Here is a 24,134-nt window from a genome sequence, read left to right as displayed (position 1 = left end):
GCTCGGCAGAGTTCACGTCTAGGAGGTACCTGGTGCAGGTAGCTGGGCCCCAGGCACCACCTGCTGTTTCCTCTGGGAGCTGGTACTGGGCACTGTGTGAAATCATCATATTTGACTCTTAATCATGCCAGGAATAAGATTCCTGAGGGCAGCTTCTGACCATCACCGTGCCCTAGAGAACCTGGTATGGGGCTGTAAACATGGTAGATAATAGATGCCCATTAATGTTAGCTGTGTTAGACTGAAGTAGAAAACTATTTCTTTACACAGCAAAAAGTATTTTGCCAAAGTCTTGGTGTATTTGAACTGGGAAGTTTTTTTAATTCCTCTGCCAGAATAAAAGCTACTTTAATAAGTCTGACACTGTATTGGATTATAAGCTCTTATCTCTCTCTGATACACATACACATGTAAAAATATACACATATAGGCCGGAGCCGCGGCTCACTAGGCTAATCCTTCACCTAGCGGCTCCGGCACACCGGGTTCTAGTCCCGGTCAGGGCGCCGGATTCTGTCCCGGTTGCCCCTCTTCCAGGCCAGCTCTCTGCTGTGGCCAGGGAGTGCAGTGGAGGATGACCCAGGTGCTTGGGCCCTGCACCCCATGGGAGACCAGGAGAAGCACCTGGATCCTGCCTTCGGATAGGCGCGGTGTGCCGGCCGCAGAGCGCCAGCCACGGCGGTCATTTGGGGGGTGAACCAACGGCAAAAGGAAGACCTTTCTCTCTGTCTCTCTCTCTCACTGTCCACTCTGCCTGTAAAAAAAAATATACACATGTAATATGCATCGTGCATACACATATGCAATAATACTATACATGCATGCACACGCAGAATTGAAAGGACAAGCCTGAACTGCTATTCACAGCTGTATCTCAGCTCCTAACACAGTGCCTGACACATAGGATGGATTCAGTATGTATTAGTTGATTGTAAGATTGAATAACTATAACATGGCCAACAAGAAAACACTGAGAGCTGTGTTGTTTCTATGGAAATTTCCCCATCCACATTTTTTTTTTTATATTTATTGTATTTGTTTGAAAGGCAGAGTTACACGCACACACAGAGGGAAAGATAGAGAGAGAGGGAGAAAGAGAGATCTTCCATCCACTAGTTCATTCCCTAAATGGCTGCTATATTTGGGGCTAGGTCAGGCTGAAGCCAGGAGCTTCTTCCTGGTCTCTCACCTGGGTGGCAGGGGCGCAAGCACTTGGGCCATCTTCCGATACTTTCCCAGGCACATTAGCATGGAGCCAGATGGGAAGTGGAGCAGCTGGGACTTAAACTGGCGCCCGTAAGGGATGCCAGCACTGTAGGCCACAGCTTAACCCATTATGCCACAACACTGCCCCCATCCCCAACCACTTTTTAAATAACTTACAAGTCTTGTCCAGGTCCAGCAATGTCACTATAGAGGCTGGGCTACCTCAGCTATGAGGATATTGTCTCTGAGCACCTGTTTCATAGTAGAAAAAAAGCAAACACCATCTATCTGGGAATTGGCAGCTCCTGAAGATTTAGGTTTGGCTCACAGGAACTATCAGTAGATAAAGAAATCATCAGATAATAGCAAACACATACATAGCACTTTGTGCCTGTCACTCTGGAGGAATGTCACATGTGATTAGCCCAATTACACTTTGCCACAACTCTATGAGGTCGGTGACATTTAATCCCCAATTTGCAGATAAGAAGACAAAGGTACAAGAGTTTACATAACTTGTGTCAGGTCACAGATCTGTGGCTTGAGTTCAAGATTCTAATCCCAAACCCTATAAGATTAGGTTAAGATGTCCTGTAACTTGCAAAGCGAAGGTTGGGGAGCTGACCGGTGGTCATTCCCATTAAATGCTGTTCATTGGTATTTATTGCACAAGGGTTGATAGTCCCAAAAAACCAGGATTCATATCTCAAAATGGCACAAAAATATTAACAGTCATCAATATTCATAGTTACTGTGGTTGAACAATGAATACATAAGCATACTCCAAAAAATTTTGTGGAAATTGTAATTAAAATATAAATTTACTTTGATGCAAACATTTTTTGAAATCCACACGCTATTTTTTCATTTACATTTTCCATGGAGTTTTTGAAGACCCCTCCTCAGTGAGATGCCTCATCGACATTTATTTGTTGGCACAAGGAAGTAGTTGTCTTTTTCTCCCCATTCTATAAAAGAGGAAACTGAGGCCGAATATGAGAACATGACTTATCCAGAGAGAAATCGTTGAAAGACGTGGAGGTGGGATTTGACCCAGGACTTCCTGAAACTCATGAATTAGCTCAACCACTGGTGCTTTATTCTCTTAGAAATAACAGGGGAAATCGGGGCTTACTGGTTGAGAATTCCAGAAAGCTGCAGCCGGGACTGCTTCTTCTGCTACACAAAAGGATGGCTAGATCATGAGGGAAATTAGCAGCGAAGCAATGGATCATACCATGCTCAGATGGGCTAGAACGTGACCCAGTTTCCCACTCTCTTCCGAATCTGGCAGGCGATCCACAACCCTGAGTTGTGACTTTTCTCCCCTGCCTCCCTCCGCTGCCTTTGACCATTTCTTCTTCCTTTTCAAGATAGCTGAAGTTATCACAGCCTTCGCCGGCGCCAGGGCTCAATAGGCTAATCCTCCGCCTGCGACGCCAGCACCCTGGGTTCTAGTCCCGGTTGCTCCTCTTCCAGGCCAGCTCTCTGCTGTGGCCCGGGAGTGCAGGGGAGGATGGCCCAAGTGCTTGGGCCCTGCACCCCATGGGAGACCAGGAGGAAGCACCTGGCTCCTGGCTTTGGATCAGCACGGTGCGCTGGCCATGGGGGCCATTGGGGGGTGAACCAATGGCAAAGGAAGACCTTTCTCTCTGTCTCTCTCTCTCTCTCACTGTCCACTCTGCCTGTCAAAAAAAAAAAGTTATCATAGCCTCTGCCAAATCTCCCTACCGTTCCCCAAACACCACCCTTTCAACTTTAGTAGGCACACTGTGTGTACCTCGGTCTCATCTGGTTCTAGTCCTCCTGGCTCTCAATTTCTCTAGTGGAGAGGAGGGACATTAGATCTTTGAGATGTTCTTCACACACAGTTTTCAAGATCAGGTCAAGTTGGGAAGCCGTGTAAGTCTATTCAACTGAGGGAAGTTTGTAATAAAGGCACTGCTGGGGATGCCCACCTCCCATATCAGAGTGCCTGCTTCGAGTCCCGGCTACTCTGCTTCTGAGCCAACTTCCTGCTGATGTACACACGGGAGGCAGCAGGTGGTGACTCAAGTGGCTGAGCCCCTTCCATCTGCTCGGGGTTGAGTTCCTGGTCCTGGATCCAAGTACTGCAGGCATTTGCGGAGGAGCCAGCTAATGCGAGCTCTGTCTGTCTGTAGTCTATGTCTGTCTCGCGAGATGCCTCTCAAATAACAAGCAAATAAAAATGTAAAACAAAAAATACATTCTCAAAGAGACATTCACAGAATAAGGAAGGAGAGATCCTGCAGTAAAGAGACCAGATCGTGCCCTTGACCATGGGATGCTTCTCCCACCTAATCCCAGCTTTTCTTAGGCAGCCACGGGGGTCAGTGGGGAACGCCATCACAATTGTGTGTTCAGGAGCTCCTTCTCCGCTTGGCTGAGTTCTCAGCTTTCTCTGTCACTCCAGATCTCCAGCCTCTGTGCCTGTCACCGTTTCTTGTGCTGAAGGCAAGTCCCAGCAAACTGAAGCATAGGCAAAGCTGCAGAGAGACTCTGGACGGGAAGTGGATCCTCCTCACCGCCCCTCTGGGCATCTGGCACCTGCACGTGGTCAAATAAGGCGCTTCCTCGCCATCCATCTCCTTGCCATCCATTTGGGTGCCCCCAGGATGCGATCACTCATGCAGATCGTTAGTGAACTCATTTCTTGCTTTTTTCCTAAATTCCTAGACTCGACCTTTTGGAGCCATCTCCAGATTGTTCCCAAGGGGGATTTTCCTTGCTCTTGTAAGTTGGAGATTTATGTTCTTCAGGCGGACTTTCCCTGGCTTAGGCAGATCTGAGTTGTGGGTGTTTTCCTTCAGGCGGAAGTGTGTGCTGCAGAAGATATTGGAGCAACTGCTGTGCAGTGAGAGTTGCAGACACGCTCTAACCTACAGGGCGTGATTTGCAGGTCAGTGGGGAGAGGGGGAAAGTTCCTGGTTTCTGGAATCAGAACACCTGGCCCCTCTCTGCGTCCTTATCCACAGAGTGGTGACCTCTTGAAGGAGGCTGAGAAGGCTCCTGTCCCTGTCACTCATGCCTCGTGGAATCCTGAGGTCTGTCCCTGTGGCCAGCGCGCTGCGGCCGGCGCACTGCGCTGATCCGATGGCAGGAGCCAGGTGCTTCTCCTGGTCTCCCATGGGGTGCAGGGCCCAAGCACCTGGGCCATCCTCCACTGCACTCCCTGGCCACAGCAGAGAGCTGGCCTGGAAGAGGGGCAACCGGGACAGAATCCGGCGCCCCAACCGGGACTAGAACCCGGTGTGCCGGCACCGCAAGGTGGAGGATTAGCCTAGTGAGCCGCGGCGCCGGCCCTGTCCTAGTCTTTCTCCCCTTCCACCTTCTCATCACTCCTGGTGCTTTTATTTTATTTTATTTTTTGGACCACATCCCTTCTTCACCTGTTCCAACTTAAAAACTTTGTTTAAAATTTATTACACTTGAGAAAGAGGGAGAGAGAGGGAGAGGGAGAGAGAGAGAGGAGAGATCCTACCCTGTCCTCTGTTTTTTGTCCCACATTGGAGTGGCCTGAGGCTGAAGATGGGAGCCAGGGATCTAGCCTACGTTACCCGTGTGGGTGGCAGGGACCTAATTACCTGAGCATCACTGCTGCCTCCCAGTATCTGCATTAGCAAGAAACGAGAGTCAGGAGCCAGGGCCAGGAATCAAACCCCTGTACCCCAGCGTGGGACACTGCGTCTTAACCACTAGGCTGTTCCACCATCTAAACCAGACATCTTTCTTTTATTCACTCGCGCTCTTTCCTACATATTTGGGGTCTCCTGTGAATCCCCCTTTTTTTTTTTCTCCTTAAAGCAACTCAAGTTCTGTCTGTTTTAAAGACAGACTGATCTTGTACCTGTGGACTTTACTGGGCTTAGTTAAAATACAGGGAGTTGAGTGGATCCAGCTGTCAGCAGCCAGGGCTCTGCCGGACACATGTCACGGCATATGTTTCAGGCGTTTGTTCCTTCTATTTGGCGTGATATTGATGATTGAGATAACTTAAAGCTACAGTGTGCGTCACTCGATGCTAGCCCTAAGTAGGTCTCCGTGATTCACATCTGATCACTTTTCACAGAAGAAGTAAGATAAAGAACATCAAAACAAGCAACAAAAGCACAAGAAAAAGGGACCAAGAAGAAATAAAAAATAAGGGCTGGGAAATCACCAGTATTGGATGAAGAAGCTTAAGAGGTTGTTCTCTGATAGACAGATTTGAAAAATGAATATTATTGAAAAACTTACCAAAGAGAGAAATGGAGGGGGTGTTTGGTATAGCAGTTAAGACATTGTTTGCGATGTCCCCATTACCTTACCAGAGTGCCTGGGTTTGAGTCCTGGTTCTGCCTCCAGTTCTAGCTCCGGTAACATGCAGCAGGTGATGGTCCAGGTATCTAGATCCCTGCCATGGGAGGCCTGGATTGAGTTCCCACGTTCCAGCAGCCTTTGTGGGCATGTGGGGATGTAGGGACCAAGGGCTGGACTTGCTCCCTCTGTCTCTCTTTGACTCTTTGCCTTTCAACTAAAAAAAATTTTAAAGTTTTTGGAGTATAACTAAGTAAAAAAAAAAAAAAACAAGAAAATGAAGACACTTCAGTATGACATCAGTTCTGTCTCAAGGCTGCCGCTTCGATGCGTTCATTCCCATTTTACACACGAGAAAATGAAAGTGTATGTCCAACGTGCACATCACAGTATCTACATCTAATTTGGGAGTAATGTGAACAGACCTCCCCATTGGCTTGTCCAGTCCCCGTTTACCTCTGTCGTCTTGGCGTGACGAGTGTCCCCTCTGGTCTGGATGCCACATTACATCACCACCTGTTAGAACACTGGAGGCTTCCAGCAACAAGAAGATGAGATGTTAGGGACTTCATAGTCCCCCAGACCTAGAGATGCGGCTCAGACAGTTCCCGGGTTGAGTAGTCCACTGCTCAGACCTTCCTTCTCTCTTCTCATTCCTCAGCCTCTTTAGGTTGGCTGTGCTGCTGCTGGGCCTGCGTTTCAGGGTCACCGTCTCACACACCGAGGCTGAAGGCAGCAGAGGGGCCGCTGTGCCCATGCCTCTTTACAGACTGCAGAAGCCTTCTAAGCAGCACTAGCAGATGCCTTCTCATGGTGGGGTCACGTGTTCCCTCTTCAGCCAATCACTGGCAAGGAAATAAAGTCCCATGATTAGCTCTGTCCAATCAGGATTTCTCTTTTAATCTCAGAATAGTTTTAAGCTTACAAAACAAGGATGGTGAAGAAGTATCAAGAGTTCACAAAGACCTCACTCCAATCAGGATTTTTTTCTCCCCAGGCGACACAAGGACAATGAAGGAAAAGCTGGGCTCTTCAGCAAGTGGCTGCTGGACAGGTGTAACAGAGCACCTGCTGCAAGCTGGGAGGCGGTGAGAGGCCAGCGAGGCTTGGGGAACACGGAGGCCAGCATTTCCACCCCCCAGCCTCGCGCCCCCAAAGACTGTGCCCGCCAAGAGGTGGAGTCTGCAGGTGGGGAGGTGATGGGGTCCCTGTGGAGAGGAAACATCAGCTCATATGAGAGGACATCAGAAAGCTCATGGAAAGTGAGCATTGTTAAAAAAAAAAAAACCAACTATGCAAGGCCTTTATTTTTGTTTTGCTACACAATGAGCGTATCTGTTAATCCCAGTTTTCCATCAGTATTTCAAGGTGCCCCTTAGAGCCGTAGCAAAATAATAAGGCCTGAAGGAAGACACTGAAGGCATTTGTGAAAATTTTGGAGAAAGATGGGATTTGCAGGAGTGGACATTTGGCCTAGCAGTTGAGACCCTGACTGAGATGCCCGCGTCCCACAGCAGAGTGCCCGGGGTTCTGCCCCAGCTCCGGACTCCAGCTTCCTGCTCATGCAGACCCTGGGAAGCAGTGGTGATGGACGCAGTAACAGAGGCCCTGCCACCCACGTGGGAGGCCTGGGTGGAGTTCCCAGTTCCTGGCTCTGGCCCTGAGCCAGCCCAGGCTGTTGTGAACATTTGGAAAGTGAACCAGCAGAAGGGAGCTCTGTCTCTCCTACTAATAAAAAAATAAAAAGAAAGTGGCTTTTGGGCCACGTGTTAGAGAGTGAAGGGGAGTCTGCCCTGTAGCTGTTGGCCAGGCCCAGTGAAGAACACTGTGGCTCTCGAGCTGTGCATATCTGGGCTTGAGAAAGAGCCTGCTGAATCCTGGATCCTGCCCGGCGCACGGCAGTGGGCAGTGATGGAGGCTGAGGCTGGAAGGGAAGCAGCACCACTTCCTGGAGGGCGGCGAGCCTGCCAAGAAGGGGGCGCTGATTCTCGGAGAGTCACTGGGGTGGGGGTGGGGGGTAACTTGGAAGTGGCCAGACTTGCCCCTCGCCGCCCTGAGGCAGTCCTGTTAGCGGGGAGTCCAGACTTCCAGGACCGACCTTCTTGTTCAGGGCTGGAAGTGCCAGCTGGTGAGATGTAGGAGATCCCTCAGGGGAGGAGCTGCCGCAGGAGAGGAACCTCTCTTTGCTCCGTCTCTGTATCCTCAACACTTTGAGGCAGAGCCTGCTGTTATGTTCAACGCAATTATTTTGTTTGTCTTCCCCGGGCACAAGCTATGTTACCTTCCCCAACGTCGCACGAGTTGAGTGTGGCATGGCCAACATCAGTGACGCTAGCGAATGCCAGACCTGGCCCCTGAAGCCTCCTGTCTGTTCCCATTCGATTGCCAAAGGAAGGGCACTCTAAGGACGCAGAGGAAGGCGCAGGTGGAGCCTGGAGCCCCGTGTGACTGCAGGGAACACAGCCCTCGGCTGACTTGCCCGGCGCTTGGTGTTGAAGAGAAACAAACTTTCACGGTGATAAATCCCTGAGACTTGAGAGTGGCATTTGTTACAGGGGATCGTCTACCCGCCATCATCCTTCCCAGGAATCCACGCACCCCTGAAATACCTGGGAAACAGACAGAACAGCGGCTGGAGACAGAGAAAGCGTGTCGCAGTATCAGGGAGGGGAGCAGCCTTGGAGGGGCTTCTGAGGATCGCTGCCTGTGAGGCAAGGACACGGGAGTCCTGTGTCACCTGGCTAAGGTGACTGCTCTGTGGAATCACGGCTCTACAGCCTGAGTTGCAACTTCACAGAATAATTTCGGGAAGGTTTCTGGAGTTGGTAGCTCTTGGCCTTATAAATATCTGTAAAAGGGAAGTGATAATAGTGTCCACCTTGGAGAGTTTTTTTTTTTGCGAGGATTAAATGAGACAGTGCTTTTAAAGCACTTTAGCACAAGGCCTGTCCAATAAGACGGAGGCTGCTGTTCGAGTAATTACTGGTTCTTATTGACCTTCCTGTAAGCAAGGACTGGACAGCGAGAGCCCTTGGTTTTAGAAGGCATTTCAGGCTCAAGGGGCTGACATCAGCCAGAGGGGGGGCAGGTTCAGAATGGAAAGAGAGCTTCCAGGGACAGTATGGGGAGGGGACCCCCTGTTGGGGGAGTGGAGGGGGTGCAGAGGGGTGAGGAAGACTACAGGGGCAGGGGAGGGCAGATGAGGTGAATGACAGGCAGCAGCAGGTGCAGCAGTGGCTAAGCGCCCTTCCCAGCCCACTGTCCACTTCTGCCCAGACGGGACCCGGATGGTTCCACTGCCACCGGGCACGCATCTTTGCAGCCCACTGGCGCCTGCTCCTATCTCCAGCACCATTTCCAAAAAGCTCAAAGGGCTCTCTGGAAGTTATCTGCTCGCTTGACCCGACAGCCCTGCATTATCACTCCCATCTCACAGATGGGAAAACAGGACACAGGGAGGTAAACCTGCTCACCCGAGATCAGAGCGCGAGGCAGCGGCGCGCCTGTAATCACATTCTGGATTTCACCGCCGCCGGCCCCCTCTGCGCTCTGCCAGGCTAGCTCCGGGCTGGGTCGCCGAGCAGTCAGCATTTCTTTTTCCTCTCTGAGCGTCACGAAGCATCCAGATCCCGCATGTAATTCAGTTATTAGCTGGACGCTGATCTTGGACAAGAAGTTTGGTTTACAGACTCAGTATTCTCTTTGGAGCTGGTGGACACGCTATCCTTTTGTTCCCGGCATCTGTTATAAAAACATTCAGACAGATAAGTTGAAAGACTCTTAGTGAATACTTATATACACGGCGGCTAGATTTTACAGTGGACCCTGGGTTTTATTTCACTTTATTTGCCAAACTGCTAAGCAGAGGTGAAGAGCTTTTCAATGATAGTCAAAATAAATGAGGCTATTAAAAGTCTTTTTAAATGAAGAAGAAAAGATCTGAAGCGAATTTTTGGTCTTTCAGCGCTTCACCAGTAGACTGTAGTATTTGCCTCCGAACTGAGATTACAGCAGATTTCAAGAATGTTTGCACAGTGAGAATGCATCCCAGCATGAACCTTTAAAATAAAACGTCAGAGTATTTCACCAGGTGTGTGGAGTGTTAAAAAAAAAAGAAGATTCACCGCCCCCACCCTGAACAAAGCAACGGAAAGCGGGGACCTGAAGCAGAGGGATCTGAAGCCTGCAGTCTTGGAGTCAGGTCCCTCCTCTGGGGAGATAGAAACTGCAAGAGCACAAGCTTGGAGGGGCCAGGAAATCTTCAGATCAAGGGCCTTCATTGATAGAGAAAGCCCAGAGAGGGCAAGTGGCTTGTGCGCGGTCGCACAGCAGAGGTGTGTCAGCCACAGTATCAGAGCAGCGCTCTCCTGCTAGGGTGGAAAAGCACCTGCTCCCAGTCTCACCATCCCCAGGGAGATAAGCACTCAGACAAGGAGCCTTCCTTGTGATGCTGCCACCGGAGTCGGTGCCAGAAATATCCCTTCTGGGCGGTTTATGGGGAGAAAAACATTGGTTGGGCAAAGGGGCTTGGATGCGGGCCTGAAAGCTTCCTAAAGCCCAGCCGCCGGCCGGGTTCCGTGCCCAGCTGCTGCGACCCTGACTCCAGCTCGAGAGCTGCCCAGGTCCGGCCGGCAGCTTCTGAGACCCCTGGCGGTTTAGGGACCCTGCCGCTGTTTCCCCCACTGCTTCCTCTGAAATTCTGCAGGCGCAAAGGGACTGTGGTGCCACTGGACCCCTGCTTGCCCCATTGGGGCGACAGAGGCACCGGCCCAGGTCCTGTTTGGAGAAACTGAGGCTCTTGGGCAGTCTGGGAGAGGGCAGCTACTTAGCTTCTCCTCCCCCCACCCCCCCAAGGCCGGAGGGCAGGAAGGAAGCGGAACCTCATGTCCCTGCTCTATCAGTTTGTCATCTTTGGCCTGTGCAACCCAGAGAGACTTTAATCTCTCGGGCGTCAGTCGGGATTCTGTCCCCTGCACTAAACTCATTTAAGGGAGGGGGTGTGTATTAATAATGAAGATAACCAAACAGCCCCGGCTGTGATATTCCCTGACCTGCCCCCAGGCAGGCCTTAATGACTGTTTGTGAAGTGCAGGGAGAGCCCCAGATGAAAGCCTCCCAGGTGAGCAGGGCCCTGCCCACTTGATGTCAGGACACCTGCAAGCCAGCCGCCCGGGGGGTCCAGCTGTTCCTGTTCCAGCTGGATCCGGAGGCCTGACTCTGGCATGCAAGGGCGAGGGACTCTGAGGCTGGGGACAGGGGACAGTGGGCGGGGGCAGGGAATGACTCAGAGGGGGAAATGGAAGGCGGAAGATAGGGAGAAGGGAGGAGAGCAGTGCTACTGATTCAGGGAGAGGCAGAGGAGTGAGGAAGAAGACAGCGCGGAGAGCCGGGGACGCAGCCAGAGGGGCCGGGAGCGTGCAGAGACCGGCACCTGCGCACCCGGCTGAGCAGAGGGGTAGAGGCCAGAGACAGACACTGGCAAGCCGGCGACTTTAGGGACAGACTCAGCATCTCCCCGCCCCCCCGCCCGCATCGTCCTCCTCCCCCACGCCCCCGCGGCTCTTATCAGCGGAGCGCGGCGCGCGGGCGGCCTTGGGCGCGAGGCGGCGGCGGCGGCGCGGCCTTATTGCAGGTGCGCTGGCGCCGCCGAGTCTGCGGCGGCCGCTCGGTGGCCAGCCCGGCGGCCCGGGCGGGTGGCGGCGGCAGGCACGGCGCGAGCGGGGCCGCGAGGGCGCGGCCTGGCTTCGCACGCAGGGCGGCGAGGGCCGCACGGCCTCGCGCCACTAGCCCTGGCCCTGGCCTTGTGAACTTGCCCCAGCCACCTGCAGTGGCGAGGCAAGCCAGCTGGCTGGGGAACCTGCCACCCTGCCCCGCCCCACCCTGGGGCTCGCAGTCCACAGGGACAGCTACACAAAGCTACTGCTAGGGAACAGCCATCTGGATGGAGATCCCTAGAGACCCGTCATTGCCACTGGACTCACCCGTTCTTTGTCTTTGCTTTGCTGGAGTTGGCAGGGCCACCTGGCCCTTGCATCTCAGCCTTGCGGGGGTTACACCAGCTGTGGCCTCTGCTTCCTGTGCCTCCGTTTGCCCCTCTGTGAAATAGGGAGAATGAAATGCTGGCCTTGTCTCTTGCCAGCCACGGTAGCTCAGGGTACCCCTGCACAGCCGGCCCCTACGGTAAACCATGGCTGTCTTTCCCCCAGTATGCCTCACGTGGGGCAGGGTGGCTCCAGGCTCCTAACTGGTACTGACAGTCTTTCCACTTGCCCAGTGTCTTCTCTGGGAGACGGCCATGGGAACAGTGGCTCCTGGGAGTTGCTGGGAGGGCGGACTGGGTGCTGCAGCCGGGGGCTGAGCTGCAGGGCTGCCTGGGGGCTGGCTGCAGCGAGGACAGAGGAAGAGGGTCTCAGTGTCCAGCTGACCCCTGGGGTGTCAGGGCCCACGTGGAGCCCAGGCCACCCCAGCCCGCGACTGAGCCTGGCAGAGCTGCAGAGGCCCAGCCGTTCCTGCCTGGCACTGACCTGGAGTTTCAGGCTCTTCCTGCCCCGACCTCCTTTCTCCCCCTTCCCTTTGCACCTGCCAGGCCTGCGTCCTGACGGGGGTCCCCCCCCCCCCCGCCTCTGCCTGCTTCTGAGCTCCTCCCCCACCCCTTGAGTCTCTTGTCCCTCCTGCTTCCTTTGGGCATCTGCCTCTCAGAGGACCCAGACAAATGGTACGGATTCCTATATGGGAGTCTTTAAGAAGTTCCTTGGAAATGTGTGTTATGAAAAAACTATGCATGGATTTCGAAGTTGTTTGCACCAAAGCAGATTGGTATGAATTGCCCTTTCCTGTGAACTTTTGGAAGCACCCTGTGGTGTTTTTCTTTTTTTTTTTTTTTTTTTTTTTTTTTTTTTTTTTTTTTTACAGGCAGAGTGGACAGTGAGAGAGAGAGAGAGAAAGGTCTTCCTTTGCCATTGGTTCACCCTCCAGTGGCCGCCACGGCCAGCGCGCTGATCCGATAGCAGGAGCCAGGTGCTTCTCCTGGTCTCCCATGGGGTGCAGGGCCCAAGCACTTGGGCCATCCTCCACTGCCTTCCCGGGCCACAGCAGAGAGCTGGCCTGGAAGAGGAGCAACTGGGACAGAATCCAGAGCTGGCCTGGAAGAGGAGCAACTGGGACAGAATCCAGCACCCCGACCGGGACTAGAACCCGGTGTGCCGGTGCCGCCAGGCGGAGGATTAGCCTAGTGAGCCGCGGCGCCGGCTCGGAAGCACCCTTGTTTAAAAGACTCACCTAGGAAGCCCCCAGTAGGAGTAGGAGTCAGGTACTATTACTGTTACTGTTTCTTCCCTTTGTCTCATTCTCTGTCTGTTCTGCAGGGACTTCCCCAGGGACCCTGCCAGGTGCCAAGCTGCGTGCTTAATGCGGGGCGCACAGCCGGGCGGAGGAGACAGAGGAGAGACAGACATTTCCATCCAGAGTGGTGAGAGCACGCGTGGGGACGAGCAGACTGCAAAAGGCAGCCGGCAGGCATGGGGAGTAGCCAGGGGAGGCTTCCTGGAGGAGGTGGTATCCGTGCTGCGTCATGAGAGGTGAATGGAGTTATTCAGGGAGCCCAGACAGCTGGGAGGATCTGTACCCAAATGAGTCAGGCAAATGAAACACAAACCTAAAGCAAGGCCGGTGGGGGGGGGGGGGGTTGGCAGTATGTATGGAAAAGGTGGAATATCCTTGGGAACTGTCTAGGGGATGAGAGGACAATGTTGCTAGATGGTTAGATGATGGAGGAAGGTGGGGGAGGATGTGTCCCTAGCTGGCTGCTGACCAGAGAGCCCCCAGCAGGTCAGGGACCTGTGGGAGTCAGGTGGGTGGGCTGCACCTTCTCACTGACCAGGTTGCGACTACGCCTGACTGCCAGCCAATGTTATCTATGTGGAAATGCAGGTGCAGAGGGCAGATTTTCCGATTGTTCAAGAACTGGACGTGTGAAATGTTTATGTATTTGAAAAGGGGAGAGACAGGGCCTCCCATCTGCTGGTTCACTCACCAACGTGCCCGCCAATGGCATGGGCTGGGCAAGTGCGGAAACCTGGAGCCGAGAACGCAATCCGAGTCTCCCGTGTGGGTGGCAGGGACTTGGCTGCCTGGGTGTCCCGGGGTCTGTGTTAGCGGGAAGTCAGGGGCTAGGGTGAGGAATCAAACCCAGATGCTTTGATGGGGGACACGTAGACCCTAACCACTGGGCTAAATGCCCACATCCAGTACTGGACACTTTCATGGGAGAATGTCCTGTTATCTTTAGCTTGACTACACAGCAGAAATATTTTAGGAAAAAAAAGGCAAAAAAAAAAAAAGAAAAGAAAAGAAAAGAAAAAGAAACTCATGAGCCCCAGACTGATTGAACAGAACACATCCAAGGGGCCAGATCTGGCCCTGGAACTGTTAGTTGGAGACCTCTGGGAATGAGCCTGAATGCTGGGAGACAGAGATGTCCCAGAAAAACAGGCCCCTGACTGGCTGATTGACAAGTGAGCACTTTATTCTTCAAGTATCGACAAAGTCTCTTTGCCTTTGCGCTCTCAGCATTTCAGTGTTTAACATTGAACTTGAACCCTTCTCCTCAAGTCCGTCCCTTCGTACACAGCCTTGTGCAATGGCTGTCATCGTTTCTAGCTCAAACAGGAAGGCTGATGGGGTCCCACGGCTGCAGACCCCCTGGGCCTGACCCCTTCCCTACTGCTCCCGCTGTCTCCTGCAGGGCGGGAGGGTGCCGTGTGCCTTCCAGAACCAGAGGCGTGGCCCCCACTTCTCCTTCTCTGCAATGATGGCTCTTTCCTTAATCCTTTCTTGGGGCTGCCCATCTTTTCCAGTTTTCATCATCATTAGGACTGGGGCACACTGACCCACACACTGAAACGCAGCAAATCAAATAAAATGAAAAGACCTGTCAAAGACCTCTCGAGACAGCCGAGGGGAAGCGCCCCCAAATCAAAGCCGCTCCTGTGAGCGCAGCAGCCAGAGAGAAAGCTTTTTAGCCGCCACCAAGAGCGCTCCTGGCCGAGGTATTTCATTATAATAATGGTCTGTGTTGGACGTGCAATTCAGGAGAAAGGTTAGTGGCTGAACCCAGTTCTTTCTGTAAGGATGGCGGGATGCTGCCACGGGAGCCGGAGGCTGGGTGATTGAGTCCGTACGTGCAGCTTTCAGGTTTAGTTTCCTGGTTTTCAAGCCTGTGCGTTGCAGATCGTTTTTGCTTCGAGACTCCCAAGGGAGGCTTGGCTGTAGGACGCCGATGGCAGCCTCTGATGGCTTCACCCGTGTGTTAGTTAACTGTTCAGCGGTGAGGGGCTTGCGGGGCAGGCCCCTGAGGCTTCTCAGGGTACCCCAGTTGTCGCTCCCCCTCTTCGTGGAGGAACGACACAGGACCCTGTGCTGTTCTTTTGTCTGCTCGGCCCTTCCCGGGTTTGCTGCTGGTCCTTCCCGGGTTGGCTACCGTCCCTTCCACCTCCGTGGAAGGGCAGCTCCCCCTGCCACTTTCCCCACTTCCGCGGGGGAGCGGCACACCGCCGGCCGGCTCTCTCGGGGGCTGCTCAGATGTTATCCGGATGTTCCCTTTAGATGTTCCTGGTGCATATTGTCTCTCTCCTCCTTTATAGTCCTCTTCCACCAATCCCAACTCTGCTACCCACACGCCGAGTACACTGCTCTCCTCCAATCAGGAGCAGCTCCTGCAGTTTATTGGTCGAACTGGAGGCAGCTGCGTAGAAGTTTACTCCTCTCCCAGCGCCATATTGTGGGAGAGCAGATGCATAGAATGAGTCTTAATTCTAGTAACAGTCTAGTACGAGTTGCTCCCCACACCCAGTAGCCGCAGGATGGAGCAGACAGGCGTCCAGGCCCTTCTGAATCCGTGGCTCTTCCTGGGTGTTGCAGTGAGAGAAGAATTCAGCAACCTGGACCCTGGCCATGCATGGCTGTGTGGTCCTGGGGCCACCTGGGGGGTGAAGGCCTGGGTGGCGCTCAGCTAACGCGGTGAGAGGGCCTGCCTTCCATGAGTGCATGTGAGAGCTGCCGACAGGGAGCCCTGGGTGCTCTGCAGGGGGTGATGCCGTCTTGGGGCTGGCACCTGAGTGGCAAAGGGCCGCCGATGAAGCGCACGCCAGGTGCGACAGGTGCGTTCCAGTAGGAAAAGGCACGTCTTCCTCCCCTGTGCCTGCTCTAACAAAGCACGATGAACGGGGCGGGCTGGGGGTGGCTTCAAACACCAGAAATGGTTTTCTCTGGGGCCCCAAGTCCCGGTATCAGTGGGGCCCCGCTCCCTTCCAAGGCCGGTGAGTGGAATCCTCCCTTGCCTTCGTCACTCCCAGGTCTGCCTCTGTTGTCACACGGCCTTGCCCTGTGTGTCTCTCTTTATGGAGCGTTAAGGGTCCAGCTTAGGACCTCATCTTAACTTGATTCCACTTGCAAAGACCCTGTTTCCAAATAAGGTCCCACTCACAGGCACTAGGGTTAGGACTCCAATCTATCTTTTTTGGGGGACACAAGCAACCCCTAATAGTCAAATGTGGGAGGGGTGAATGAGCCTCGAGGGAGAGGCTGGTTATAGATCAAGGGACTTGTAAGGCTTCTCTAAAAAGCTGAAGCTTACAGGAGGGGTGAGGATGAGACGTGCAGACTGGGGAAGGGTCTGGGACAGCAGGATTGGGAATGGTTTGCAGCAGGCGATAAGGACAGAGGAAGTGGAGAAGAGCCAATGGTTCGCTCCAACGTCCTCACAGAAGCTGTTTGTGTCTTTGCGCTTCAAATTCGTTTCTTTTCCAAGCCAAGAAATGTTTACCTGGTGCACTTTTATTTATTCATAGGGAATTCTTTTATGCCAGACTTTTGTGTGATGTTGTACCCAGGTCCTAGGCAAAGAGATAACAACCAAATCAGGGATTGGGCATTTGGTGTCTCAGTTCACATGCCACTTAGAACAGCTGCATCCTGCACCGAGTGCCTGGATCGGAGACCTGGCTCTGTTTCCGATCCCAGCTTCCTGCTTATGCACACCCGAGAGGCAGCACGTTCTTGGATTCCCGCCGCTCACATGGGAGACCTCGACGGAGTGTCTGACTCCTGGCTTCAGCCTGGCCCAGCCCTGGCTATTGGAGGTATTTGGGGAAGTGAACCAGTGAATGGGAGATCTTTCTCTGTCTATGTCTCTCTCCCTTTTAAATGAATAAAATAGATTAAAAAAAAAAAACCTTCAGCAAATCAAGGTTGAAAATTTAAAATCCAATTGATTGTGCTCTTTGAGTATCCTGAATGAGGTGGTGAGAAGGACACAGATCAAAGTAAGAGAGGCAGTGGAGGGCTTGGAGGTTAGGCCTTGACTGTCAAGAAGTGGGTTTGAGTTTTGCTTTGTTGCTGCTGAGTCTGAGTGGCCTTGGCCATGTAAGGTCACCCATTGGTGCACTAGTTTCTCATGGACAACATGAGTTCCTCATCTTTGTGTTCCCAGCTCATTTGTCCTGAAGAGATCAGCAGTGGACGTGATACGTCCCAGGTACCCCGTAGATGGTGACTAAAATGCATTCTTGGACAGGAGACAAAGCAGATACAATACCTGCACAGGAGAAACTAAATCTTAAAAGATAGGAACCAAGCTATAGGGTGGAGAGAGAGGAGGTATCACAAAGCAAGGACTGATGAACCACATGGAGCCGTACAAATAACCACTGGTGTCAGCGAGAGACCAAGCTTGATAGGGGAGATTTGGCGGCTGAGACGCACCGGCATGGTCAGCAGGATTTGGTTGCCAGAGGACAAGGTGGGGGCGTTCCTTATGGAGCAAATGGAGTAACTAAAGGTGTGAACTGGGCAAGTTTGGACTGGAGAAGTTTGAATATAGATATATATTTAATTAGAAAGAGAGAGAGGGAGAGAGAGTACTTCCATCCACCGGCTCACTCCCCAAATATCCACCATGACTGGGGCTGGACTGGGATGAAGCCAGGAGGCTGGAACTCATTCTGGGTCTCCATGTGGATGACAGGGACCCAACTGTTTGAGCTGTCACCTGCTGCCTCCCAGGGTGTGCATCAACAGGCGCTGGAATCAGAAGCTGCAGCTGGGAATTGAACCCAGGCTCTCCACTGTGGGATAAGGGTGTCTTAGGCTAAGTGCTCCACCTAAGTAGGTTTTATTTATTTATTTATTTGAAAGGCAGTTACAGAGAGAGAGAGAGAGAGATCTTCCATTTATTGGTTCACTCCCCAAATGGTCACAATAGCTGGCCAGGAGCCAAAGACAAAACCAGGCCAGGACAAGGCCAAAGCCATGAGCCAGGAGCTTCTTCCAGGTCTCCCACATTGGTGCAAGGGCCCAAGCACTTGAGTCATCTTCCACTGCTTTCCCAGGTGCATTAGTGCCTATATGGGATGCTGACGTCACAGGTGACATCACTGTGCTACAATTGGCTCCACTAGTTTGTTTGTTTGTTTTGACAGGAGAGAGAGACAGAGAGAAAGGTCTTCCCTCTGTTGGTTCACTCCCCAAGTGGCCGCCACAGCCAGCGCTGCGCTCATAAGAAGCCAGGAGCCAGGTGCTTCTCCCGGTCTCCCATGTGGGTGCAGGGCCCAAGCACTTGGGCCATCCTCCACTGCCTTCCCGGGCCACAGCAGAGAGCTGGACTGGAAGAGGAGCAATCAGGACTAGTACCGGCGCCCATTTGGGATGCAGGCGCCACACGCAGAGGATTAACCAAGTGAGCCACGGCGCCGGCCCCCACTAGGTATTTTTATTAAACAATGAAAAAAGTAGTTGGGAGCAGATGATGCAGCTGACAAGGGCAATTGTGGCCTGTATGCTTGGAAATGACTTTGGGGCTGATAGCAGCTTTAAAACGCAGCCCCCAGTTCCCTGATACTCATCTATCACGCAGCAGAGGCCAGTGCCCTCCCCTCGAATGAGGACAGTCACTATGACTTGCAGTGTGACCTCCAAGGCTAAGATCACAGTGTCAAAAGAGATAAGAATAATGAGTGATATTTCACGGGGGTGTTCTATTGTTCTGCAACAACAGATAAGCCTAGCAGGGCTGTAGAGACGGTGGGAGCCACGGGAGGTGTCTGAGCCATGAGCACCACGACGAAGTGGTGCTTGAGGAGAATTCACGGGGCCGGCGCCGCGGCTCACTAGGCTAATCCTCCGCCTTGTGGCGCCAGCACACCGGGTTCTAGTCCCGGTCGGGGCGCCGGATTCTGTTCCGGTTGCCCCTCTTCCAGGCCAGCTCTCTGCTGTGGCCAGGGAGTGCAGTGGAGGATGGCCCACGTGCTTGGGCCCTGCACCCCATGGGAGACCAGGATAAGTACCTGGCTCCTGCCATCGGATCAGCGTGGTGTGCCGGCCGCAGCGCGCCAACCGCGGCGGCCATTGGAGGGTGAACCAACGGCGAAAGGAAGACCTGTCTCTCTGTCTCTCTCTCTCTCTCACTGTCCACTCTGCCTGTCAAAAAAAAAAAAAAAAAAAAAAAAAAAAAAAGGAGAATTCACTCGAGACTCCTGCGGGTAGGCCAGTGAGGAGAGGTGGGTGAGATGACACCTGTTCAGCGGTGGCTCCGAGCTTGAAGGCCTGGACCATTCTCTTCCTCCCGATTGTCCTGGGATCCCTACTCCATTCCTGGGAATCGTGATATGCTCAGGGCACTTGTCTGCAAGCAGAGCCATTCCCGGTGCTGGGAAGGGAGTGTCGGGGTTGCCCAAGGACAGGTACCCAGGAGAAAACTGAAGTGGAGGCAAGGGCGCAAGGGGCATTGTGGGAGGTCCCTCGGCCTCGCTGTGCCAGCTCCAGGGGTGTGGGCCTGAGTGTCTTAAGTGAGTTCGGGATTAGAAGGTGCATCTTGCTGAATTCTCAAGTGTCATTTACCGCATGGATCACCTTGGGGAGCGTTAACGCGCAACGTGCAGCCCGCAGTGGCAGTGAGCGTTGTTAAGAAGCCTTGGAGTTGGAGGCACCTCTGTGCATAGGTGATGGAGCAGATGGACAGTGGGGGGCCTGGGGCAAAGCTGGGGGGACCTGCAAGCTGGGTTCCAGCGGCACAGCCATGGGATGGCCCATGGTCCTTTGCAAAAATGTCGAGTCTTAGACTTTCCTCTCAAAAGCTAGATCCGTCAACAGCAGCCAATGGAAAACGTTGATGGGGACCATGTTCTACCTGAGTGTGGGCCAGAGCCACCTGCATCAGACCCCTCTGGGGGCGTGTTCTCTAAATGCCCAACCCCAGGCACTATCCCAGGCCGGTTGCTGTAAGGCTTAGCTGGAGGCTGGGCCTGGGAATGGTATGTTCAAAAAAAAGTATTGATTTGATTTGATTTGAAAGGCAAAGAGAGAGAGCTCCCATTCCCTGGTTCACCCCTCAAAGGCCTGCAACAGCCAGGACTAGTTCTGGTTGAAGCCAGGAGCCAGGAACTGCGTCCAGGTCTCCCGTGTGGGTAGCAGGAACACAGGTACTTCAATCATCACCTGTTGCCTCCGAAGGTGCGCATGCTATTGGAAGCAGAGCAGCCTGCACTCCAAGGAGGCTCTTAGAAGTGGGATACAGGCATCCTGTGGGATCACTCAGCCGCAGTGCCCATGGGATCATGCAGCCGCAGAGCCAAACGCCGCTCTCTGGGCATTGCTATTTTTAACAAGCACCCCAGTGCTCACTGTGATACTTGAGAAACCTGGTCAAGTCTTTTAAAAGAAAGTTCTTCTATCCTAGTTTGCACATAAAAAGAGTTTTATTTTTTGGATTTTTTTTTAATTACAAGAGTATGCATGTTCACTGTCACCAATTAGGAAAGTCTGGTCTGCTTTGAATAAGGAATTAAAGACGGAACATTCCCAGAGTGATTCATGTGGAAACGTTCGCGGCCGTGTTCTCTGCACCAGTTTCCATCTCTGCACAGAGCTGAGCAGTAGCTCGGTTCGCTGAGGGACAGAGAGGACAATTCCAGCTTGTCCTAGTGCCCGAGCCCAGGGCAGCTGCCAAGCACGGGCACTCCGGTCTGCAGGCTTCCCGAAGTTTCTCAGACAGACCCGCCTGGAACAGCTAAGCTGTGTTTGAATGGGAGAGACAAACCTGCCCCAAATCAAAATCTCAGCGGATTCATCCATTTGCAACTACTCACAAGCGCCCGCCGTGTTCCGAGCATTTTGGGGACACCAGGGGGACAGCAGTGAGCAGAGCTTGGGTTTCCCTCCAGTTCTGGAGTCTGTGGGGCGAGGCATCCACATCACTCTCACCCTGGCCCACAGAAAGCTGGAAGAAGGATGCAGAGCCGCCTCCGTCCATCCACCTCTCGGAGAAAGACTTGCCCTTTCGAGGGAAGACACCACTGCGTGAAATGCAGAGGCAGACGCCCGAGGCCCTCGCGTGCTTTGTAAAGCGGGGGGCGCACCCTGGGATGCAGAGGTCGCCTCTGGCCCCCTGCCTATTTCATGGCAACGCCATACCGCCACATTCCTGCGCTGTTTCGTAAATCGTGGCTGCTTCTGTGCCGTCACCGTGGGCTCCCTAACTGGTCAGAAGCGGTCACTGTGGGACCCTTTCCTGGGGAGCTCGTGTGTCCTGCTGTGGAGACCCCAAGTGCTCCAGCCACTTAGGTTTCTTTTTTTTTTTTTTAAGATTTATTTATTTATTTATTTAAGAGGTAGAGTTACAGACAGTGAGGGGGAGAGACAGAGAGAGAGGTCATGAGAGGGGTCTTCCATCTGCTGGTTCATTCCCCAAATGGCTGTATTGGCTGGAGCTGCACTGATCCTAAGCCAAGAGCTAGGAGCTTTGTCTGGATCTCCCACATGGGTGCAGGGGCCCAAGGATTTGAGCCATCCTCCACTGCTATCCCAGCCCATAGCAGGGAGCTGGCTGGGGAATGGAGCAGCCGGACTTGAACTAGCACCCATTTGGGATGCCGGCATTGCAGGCAGTGGCTTTACCTTCTACACCCCAGCGCCGCCCCTCACTTAGGTTACTTAAGTGGGGCATCACCTTGGAGGACGGCGCAAAGCAGCAGGTCATGCTGTTGCCCTGGAATCCAGGAAGAGGAGGGACCTGTTCGTGCCCGGGCCCTCTCGCATGCATCTCACCTGCCCTGCTGGGTGGCATTCTCTGGGCTTGCCCAAGGCAGAGGACAGCTCTATCAAAGGTCACACTCCTTTCCTGCTCAGGGGACTTCCCTTCAGGGCCCTGGGTGGTGTCTGGGAGTCGCGCCTTAATGCACCGGCAAGCCCTGGGTGGGAATCTGAACCTTGTTTGGCTTTGTAGCTCCGTGCGCAGATCTGGAGATAAGACTGGCCGTAGCTGTTCTGGAAGCAAGGTTGATAGGGGTCAGGCAGAAGCTTGTTGGGGGAGGCCCCGGGCAGGGCCGAGAGCCCGCTGTGACCTGTGACCGCCCATGCCTGTACCTGGTCACAGCCTTTCTAACCTCTGTCTGCCAGAGTCCCTCTTTGTTGGGGGCTGCAATTACAGGTAGCAGGGATGCTAAGAGGCCCCTAATCCCCAGACTTGCTGGGCAGATCCATGCTGCGAGGTGCCTTGGTACTTCTGTTCTCTGGAAAAGTGGCTCCCGGCACCAGAAGCCCAAGTCCTGGGGCCAGTCCAGCTCCCATGGATTTCCCCAGAGCTGGGTTCCCAACAGCTGCCCACGGTCATGACTCAGAGGGCTCTGACCAAGGGCATGGGCATGGGAAGGGAGCTGCGTAGACCGTGGGCAGACGAATCTCTGTCCACACGGGGCACCAAGCGTGCCTCACGAGTTATTTTCTCATCTGTAGAAGAATCTAAGAAGACGGTCGAGAGGATTCCGCGAAACGCCCTGTGCCGCCAGCCCCCTTGTAGGTGCTCAGTAACAGTGAGTTCTCTCTCTAGTGCACGGTAGCCTCTGAAACCTGTGGCTCCCTCCCACCAGCCTGACGGACCGCGAGGAGGACGGAACGCAGAGAACAGCGTTGCAGGCAGGGAAGACAAGGAGGGCAGAGGCTCTTGGAGGGTGCGGGGCGTGTGGCCAGGCTGGCCAGCGAGGGAAAGAGGAGTAGGGCTTCTGCTGGGTGGGGTGAGCAGGGGCTGCCTGAGAAGTTTGTAGCGGACAGCGAGACAAAAGCGGAGGGATTGAAGCAGAGGCGCTGTTTGACCCGGAAGCAGCGAAAGCGGATGGCTCCGGCTGCTGCAAAGGAGAATTGGGAGCCGTGGCGCTTCCTTCTGGAAGGGCTTCTGTGGATGTCTCTGTTCCAGGGACCTTCCCAGAGCAGGCGCAGCAGGTGCAGAGTGGACTGAGAGGCTGAGGGAGAGCCTGGGCTTCCCGAGGGTCCCCAGGGTCTTTGCCGGGTGCCTCAGGAAAGCTCTGTTATTCCGCAGGAAGGAAGGGCAGCAGGCACAGGTGTGGGTGCGCCCACGTGCCTCCTGCTGCTTGCAGTTGCCCAGGGCTGCTTCAGATCCAGGGGGAAGAAGCCGTAGGACGAGCAGTCGCAAAAATCCATGCTGTGTTCTCTAAGCGCTCAGGAGTCAGCCATGCTTCACGCTGAGTGGTGGCTATGCCACTTTGTAGCGGGAGGCCTCTCTTAGTCTTGATTTTCCTATCCATAAAATGGGAGCAAAGATAGTACAGCTTCAATAGCTTGAGTCTGAGCATTCACAGAGGCGTTGCATGTAAGACACAGTCGTGTTATGGCCGTGCAATAACTAGAATGCATTGCCGTTATTTTATTAGCCACGGGTCTGCAGTCTTCAATTGGTGTCTTCTGAGAAATGTGAAAAATAAAGTACGGAGATAATGCTATATCCTGACAGTTCCCACCCCCTAGATTTTAAGAAGCTTGGCATCTTTGTAAAGTTTCATGGACTTGGGAGGGCTGGGCAGTGAGGGAAGCAGCTCAGGTTTTGTGACTTGGATTGAAACTGAGCACTTCTCCCCCAGCTGACTGGCTGTGTGACTTTGGGCAGCTCACTTCACGTCTCTGAGCCTGTTTTCCCACCTTTATGAGGGCAGTCCTGCCTTCAGAACGGTGATGATGGATGGGCATTCGTGAGAAACATCCTGGAACTTACATTTCAAAAGAGTTGGGTGTTAAGTGCATTTTATTCTAAGTTCTTGAGAAACTGGTCAGTCATGCATTTGGGACCAGGCAGTGAGCTGTCCGCTTACGCAGGAGAGCTGTGTGTCTGGCACACTGCAGGCTGCTGGCGTGGGGGCCCTTGCCTTTGGCTGTGGTGGACTCCATTGGGAGAACTCTGCTCGGATGAGAAGGCTTGATGTTCACTCTGACACTGAAGCCTCCTTGAAGACTGGGCTATGGTTGATCATTCTAGAAAGGGAAAGGCCCTTGGCCTGACTCACAGGGTGCTGGGGACATCGGCTTTGTCCCCTGGAGCCTACAGAGCTGCGGGAGGACCTTCTTCCCAGCTCAGAGCTTGTATAGCTGCCCGGGTGGATGTGACAGAGCAGGGGCCGAGGCCTGGCCAGGGAGGGGCTCCTGTCTGCAATGCTGGTGCCAAGCAAGGCCCACTGTGGCCACTGGCGGCCCCAGGCTGGGTCACGGGGAGACCTCCCTCTGGTTGCCCTGTGCCTTCCTTGATCCTCGGCTTCATTCACTGAGAAACTTTG

The sequence above is a fragment of the Oryctolagus cuniculus genome, chromosome 21, assembly GCF_964237555.1.
Source record: "Oryctolagus cuniculus chromosome 21, mOryCun1.1, whole genome shotgun sequence".
Lineage (NCBI taxonomy): Eukaryota > Metazoa > Chordata > Mammalia > Lagomorpha > Leporidae > Oryctolagus > Oryctolagus cuniculus.
This window is presented reverse-complemented; position numbering follows the sequence as displayed.